The sequence below is a fragment of the Bactrocera latifrons genome, unplaced genomic scaffold, assembly GCF_001853355.1.
Source record: "Bactrocera latifrons isolate USDA-ARS-PBARC rearing strain unplaced genomic scaffold, ASM185335v1 scaffold_817, whole genome shotgun sequence".
Lineage (NCBI taxonomy): Eukaryota > Metazoa > Arthropoda > Insecta > Diptera > Tephritidae > Bactrocera > Bactrocera latifrons.
The window spans coordinates 53,469-61,040 of record NW_017537509.1 but is presented as its reverse complement, the minus strand read 5'-3'; the positions used below and the strand labels follow the sequence as shown (position 1 = coordinate 61,040).

At 31.8% G+C, this 7,572-nt stretch overlaps 1 long non-coding RNA gene across 1 annotated transcript in view; it reads left to right on the top strand.

Annotated features, from left to right (window-relative positions):
- Nucleotides 1-268: 268 nt before the first annotated feature.
- LOC108976944 overlaps nt 269-7,572 on the top strand; it is a 38,250-nt gene continuing 30,946 nt past the window's right edge. The window contains exon 1 of the long non-coding RNA XR_001993992.1: nt 269-412. This is a non-coding gene — a long non-coding RNA (uncharacterized LOC108976944). The remainder of the gene's footprint in view (nt 413-7,572) is intronic.

Below are 7,572 nucleotides of genomic sequence, written 5' to 3'. Positions count from 1 at the left end.
ATAAATATGCGTAAGTTAATATCATATCATTCTTATATATTTTTGCGGCTGTTGCCACTGACAATGAATGCATGGCTATAATATAAGCTATTTTAATGTTAGCTTGTATGTATACGTATAACATTCTCGTTGACTAGAATTCAACATGGTAAATATACCAGAACAATTGCTAAGAAAAGGAAAACATAACAAATATATGCCATCACACTCGTACCCAAATCTTATGAATAATGAAAAAGTGTTCTTATGTGTGTGTATGCCTTTGTCGACAGTATGTCGTATGATAGCGGGCCGGTAACACGTTTTTAAGCAAAAGAAAGTATTGCATGTAAAAATTTCTATAACCTGGTTGTACCACAACGGTTGAATGTCTCACATTATGCTAGCCTAAAACGTTACTTAAGATATATTTGTAAGTTTACTGCAATTTGATAAAAAATATATTTCATTAAAGTGTTTCAATGTTAATGTTTTTACAAATGTGTGAAAATAGTTATGATTGTAGATATTTGTGCATACAGTTAATAAGTAAACATTTAAGCTTACATTATTGCGTTGAATTAAAGTTATACATGTGCACTAAATAAAAACACATACTTGCGTACATAAATTAAAAGTCACAGTGTAATATTAAATGTATATTGTTCTACAGAAAAGCGTAAAGATTGTTCAATAATGTTCTATTACTTGTTGTTTAGTTTTGTGCTTAATCAATAAATATCTTTCTCTTACAAAAATAAAACAACTGAATACCACCAAAACAAATAATTTTGGTAAAGCGAAATAAAGATTATATAAAAAAGAAATTAACAAGCAAAGTTTATAGTAATAAAATGAAAATTGTATACAAAAATAATAAAAAATATGAATTAGTAGATTAGTAGTTTAATGATTAGTTGTGGATTATAATATGATCAAAACCCTACTTGAAATTAGGAGTAAGTATTATTTGATTTTAAAAGTAATTTAAAATTAAACACCAGCCTGGAGAAGTGAGGAAAAAGTGGATATGGCATAAAATAATAAAAAGTTTAACAAAAAACATAGCAGATTGCTATCAACCATCTTGTATGTAGACATGACAGTGAATTCATTACATCTAATTTTCGCAGTATAAATGCAATGTGTGGTACAAAGAGTACCATACTCCGTTCTATAAGAAATTACGATTATTAGCATCATAATCAATTTCCAATTTTCAATATAACGATATCCTTAAAAATATGTGGATAAGCACAATTAGTTTCTGCAAAAAAGACTTAGAATACATAAAGTATTATCCACATAATGACGTGGCGAGAACTAGTAATGAGTGTGCAAAAACTATAATTTATTTTCTATAAGCTTTAAGTGAAATCATTATTTGTGGTATATGGGTACTGGGGAGATTCGCATTTTTGGTACCAAGTCGTAAAATAATAAATGAAAGAGCATTTCATTTAGTAGATATTGACTGATACTTGTAGAAGTTAAGATATTCATATTTATTACATCATTAAATCATAGTATTCTTTATCTTATAGTTTAATTAACAAACGGTTTAAAGATGTGCATATTAAAACACTGAAGGGGCAGCCCCGCCCAATTTAAAAAAAAATTTCGTCCACAATTCTTCGCAACTGTGATCCCCTATGCCAAATGATAGCTTTACATATTCATTTAGTGCTTAGTAATGCACTTTATAAGTTCCCTTATCGCTTGCACGGGCATACGGATTTCAACTCGTTGACAATGACCCCTTCTTTTTTGATAAACTATCTTTTTTACTGGATCTGGTTCATCAAAGCCTAATGAGTAATAAAATGGCACGATTTCGGCTACTTTGGCGGAGGGGTAAATAAACCGAATTTCCGTATAAATGGGGTATGTGCGGATAGGGGAGCTTCTCCAGAGGAGGAATATCGGAAAATAATATAAAAATAACAGATATTTTTTTTTTAATATTTACGATTAAAAGTTCAAAAATTTACACTAATAACACATGGTATTTCTCTATCTTTCACTAAATTTATTCACGTTTTTCATTCTGTATATTGAAATATGTTCACATTTCTATTTTGTTTTGTAATATATTACCTACATTTATTAATTTAAAAATCACTTAGCACACACGTTGTTGCAAATGTTAGATTATTTACAATTATGAGGAGAACGAGCGTTGCCACATCTTAAAAACCAAATTGTAGGATTCTTCACGATTTTTCTTTGTTTGTTTTTTTGCGTGTTCTACATTAATTACAATAAAAACACTTTAAAACATTTTTAAAGTTATAATTGAGTTGAGAACACTTTTTCCATCTACATATGTAAATATATGTATAATATGTGATTTATATTTAAGAAACACAAATAATTAAAATTCTATGATAATATTATAAAACTTATATTATATCAGTATGACCAAAGTACTTTCGCGTTGTACTTCTTTCGGCGTTGGCGGCCTTCGGCCGCGCTCTAAAAAAATAACCCTGGTCGAGCGAATACCCGGGGTGACTGAAGTACTTTCGCATTGTACTCCTTTCTGCGTTAAAAATATATTGAGTTTTCGTTATAAATTGGTTGAATTTTGGTTATTAAATCTGTGACAAGGTGAAAATCTAAAATCGTGAGCCTTTTTAGTGCTGCCATCTTCTTTAGAAAGCTTGTAGATCTTTCCTTTTGGCGGGATTGATAAATAAATGTAGCTAGGCCCTAGTTATTTCAAAATGTTATATCAAAATGAACCCCTTATAGCTGTATCATACACCATACCATACACCCAAATCGGTTTAACTACTGTGAGCAAAAAATAGTAAGACTCTTCAATTTAACTTTCGCATTGAAACCCATTCGTCAAAATATTTTTTTTCTAGGTTAGAATGAAAGGTAACATCTGTGCCAAATCTCACATCAAAATAATCATTAGTGTTTAGTATACCCTAGTGTTGCTGAAGTAAATAAAGTACATTCGGCGACTTTTGCGGTGAGTGAAATTATTCAATAAAGAAAATATATTAAATTCTGTGTGCTCAATCAAATTCAAGTGTTTTGATCAGTACAAGTAATTCAAAGAGGGGCGAGAATGTGTTGACGACGAACCACATCCAGGGCGACATCAACCTATAATCAACACATCAATAAAATAAAGGGATTGGTGCTTGAAAATCGACAATCAACAGTCAAAATTCTTACTAACGTTGTTGTAATATCGGATAATTAGTTCTCGATTAGTTCTAAAATCACTCAATTTTGCGAAAGATGGCGTAGTTTTGACGTCTGCGAAGCAATGCTTTCCGACATCCGAGGATGTCATGTAATTTATTATTACGTGCGACGAGTCTTGGATCTATGCTTACGATCCTGAAACAGAAGATAAATCGACCGAATATCGTGGCGAGGGTGAGCCGAACCCGAAAAGACAACGTCAAAGCAGGTCAAAAATCAATCAATTCTCACGAAGAATATATGCAGTATGCGAGGGTGCATTATAGTGGTGCAAAAACCAAGGCTTGTAGGCCCAAAGTTCTGACCTCTTTTTAACGAATAGCTTCGCTCAAACGACGCATAACACTCAGATAGTATCCCTTCGCCGGTCGGAAGGAATTCGGAGTGCACCACACCACGAAAATCGAAGAAAACTCACAACATAACCTTCATTTTTGACCTGCCTTGACGTGGTTTTCCGGCAGGCTCATCTCTGCCACGATATTCGAAAGGCCTTGTTGTCGTATGTTTTACATTCGTTAACGCGACGCTGTTTTTCGAAAAGTTTGAGTGATTTTAGTTTTCGTGCTTTCATTTTTCTTAGGCCCAAATTATCTACAAAGAGGTTTTCACTGATCCTTTCGATATTCAAACGATGCCAGTAAGATCTCTGACGTCGATTCTCAGGCACCGATTCCTTAACTATATTGACATGTGATTTATCATTATTTATTGGTGTTGTTGAATCCTCGATATGAATTATCGTTAATGCGTTCTCGACCCTCTTTGAATCATTTGTACCAGTCAATAACACTTGTTTGCGGCAAACAATTGTCACCGAAGACCTTTTCAAACTGAACGTTCAGGCAAAAGAAATTATTTTATACATACAAATATTACTGGCACTTCATTGTTGAATAATTTCACTCATCTATTTTATGTACTTAAGAAAGGCAAGCGTATACTAAATACGAATAACTATTTTTATGTGAGACTTGGCATAGATGTCACTGATAGTCACCCAACTTAGGAAAAAATATTTCGATGAATGCGTTTTCATGCAAAATTTAAATTAAAAAATTTCACCATAGGTGGTCCACAGTAGTATAATGTAAATTGCAATTATATAATATTATACCATATTAACCATATATTAAATAAAATTCTATTCTAAAATTTTTAAATGTGTTGAGGGTATAAAAACTGTATCGTACTGTCTTTTTGGAGGTCGAATTTGATTCTATGAATTTGTTGGCTATGAATTTATATCTTCAATTAGGTCTCTGCTTAGATATTATCACTTAGGCTGTCAAGGAGAAAATTGTTGCAATTCTCAAATGGTGATAAATATGCAAATAAAAAAAATAACTTAGTAATCAATTTACGAGAAATTTTTCGATAAACTCAAATGTAATATTAAAATATCACTCACATGTCAACACATCTTTCAAATAAAAAATTGAACCCTTCGAAACCTTCGAAACCTTCAAACACCTAATGCAATAATCTCTGCCTTCTGATTGACTTTCTGTCGGAAACAAAATATAACAACGACACTAATTACTTGAAGAATAGATCAAAAAGATACCCAATATAATTGTTATCCATAATAAATTCTCACGTATAGTTTTAATACTCCCGCAACATGTTACTAAAAAGTTTAGTAGTTTTATTCACCTAACAGTTCTTTGTAACTGCTATATACTTCGTGTGTTTTTCGAATCGGCAAAGTTTTTTCTGTAAGTTGGTAGTACTGTTAGTGACATCTATGCTAAATTTCATGTTAAAAAATTCATTAGTATTTGAGATATTTGTGAGGCTCTAAAAGAGAATTCTTCGATTTTTACTAAGTCTGAATGCTCATACTGCATAAGTTATTCGAAATCACTTCGCCACATTTTCAATTAATAACGTGCCGCAACTTCCGCATTCGCCTGATTTACCAACGTGTAGTTTCTAGCAATTCAGCAAATTCACATGACTACTCCGAGGACATCGTTTTGACTCAATTGAAGATATGCTCCCGACGAGCATTTTTCGAAGTGCTAAGCTGACTGAAAAATTCGTTGGTATAAGTGTATTGTAGCCGGAGGGGATTATTTTGAAGGAGTGAAATTGACAAAATTCCCCTTTCAATTTGACCACAGTGGTACGAAGTTATATCTAAACAAGAAAAAACGCTAACTTTGGCTGCACTGAATCTAATATACCCTTCACAAATGCATATCTTTCAGTAACTTTGTGTCGACGTTCGGCTCGTTCGGAAGAAATTGCATATAGCTGTCATACGACCCGAACGATCGGAATCAAGGGTTTGTATGGAAAACTTTCGCATTTGACGTGGTATCTTCACGAAATTTGAATGAATTACTGCTTAAGGTAACAATATAATCTCCGAAAAATTGTTCGTCAATCTGTCACATATGGTTTTGCTTTGATTTAGTATCATTGAAAAAAATGTTGCTATTGTTTTAGTTTAGTAGCGTAGTTTTATTTTTTATTATATATCGTACATATCTTTTTTGTTCGAATCGATATAAGCTGCAATAATTGTGCAGATAACAATATTCGGTTGTATTGGTATATTTGAAGGCAACTTCAAAAACGATGGTAACCTTTTTTCATTCTGAAGTCAATTTCGATAGAGGCCTTTACTATTCGGAGAATCATGTAACTTCATTCAAAATATATGCCCTTTTTTCCTTGTTTTCATTTTTGTTTTGGTTGTTCCCAAATAAAAAATTTCATGAATTCGCGTGAAGTTGTAAGTTTCCTGAGGCTATATGTATTTACCGGACGAAAACATGAAATTGTTTTGAATTACAAAACATTTTACTTTTTACTTCTTTTATATATGTATATAGTATACTACGACTTACTACTTGCTTATTATTACTTTTTTTATACATAAATGTTGTCAATGCAATGGTGAATATTTTGAATGATTGGCAACCATGCCAGGTTTAAAATTAGAAGTTTTTCTTTTTTTTTACTTTATATAAATCTTTCCAACTTGACATATTTAATTTTTATTTTCTTTAAAAAAAATATATATATAAAAAAATAAACAGTAAAACAGATATTTCTTTTGCATGTTTTATATATTACATTATATTTTTACATTCTAATACAAATAATGAACAATAACGAGAGCATTACTAATTTTGTTTTTAATAGTAACTCGTAGTTGTACTGTATGGTGCACCTTGAATGCATTGATTGTGAGTGTTCTGTTGATTTGCACACAAAAAATTGAGAAAGCACATATGATATGACAGTTCGCGATGCTAAGCTTTTAAAAATTAATTCCTATTTGCCATCATTGATACTGTATTGTTGAAAGTATGTTCTGTTGAAACAAGTTATTAACATTTTTGGATTTTTATACCCTCAACAAGGTATATTAAGTTTGCCAGGAAGTTTGTAACACCCAGAAGAAAGCGTCGGAGACCCTATAAAGTATTTTTATAAATGATCAGAATATTTACCTGAGTTGATTTAGCCATGTCCGTCTGTCTGTCTGTCCGTCCGTCTGTCTTTATATATACGATCTAGTCCCTCAGTTTTTAAGATATCATTTTGAACTTTCTGAAGCTGCTCATTTGTCGAAACTGCCGATATCGGACCAATAATATATAGCTGCCACACAAACTGAACGATCGGAATCAAGTTCTTGTATGGAAAACTTTCACATTTGACAGTGTATCTTCACAAAAGTTSGCACAAGTTATTTTCTAAGATAATAATGTAATATACGAAAAACTGAACGATCTTAATCAAGTTCTTGTATGGACAACTTTCACATTTGACAATATATATTCACGAAATTTGGTATATATTATTTTCTAAGGCAACAATGTAATCTACGAAGAAATTGTTCAGATCGGTTAATTATAGTATATAGCTGGCATATAAAATATTATTATTTTGTATTATATTGGACCTGCATTTTTTTAGCCTAACAATAAGTTATAAAATCTAAAATCTATTTAAAAACTAGACAGGCACAAGCAAGTGATTGAGGTGTTTTTCGTGATACGTTGCTATTTAATACGCAGCCATATCTCTTCTTTTAAGGCGTGTTTGATCGCAGGAATGTACCAAAGCATTAGCCAAAGAAATTGGGTGATTCCGGAGTTTAGATATATTTTAATTCTGCTATCTTCTACCTCCTTCTTTACCATAGGAATACCAAGGTCTTAATGGATATTTTTTAATACTTTCAAAAAGTCATCTATTCCGATAGTTTCCCACACTAGAGTTCTACAAATACTCACCACATACTATAAGAAATTTCTGACTCTTAAGCAAATGTTTTTAAGGAACCCAATAGGTTTGAGCTCTAAAAGAGACGACTTTGTCTCTCCTGCCGGAAAATTATTTGACATC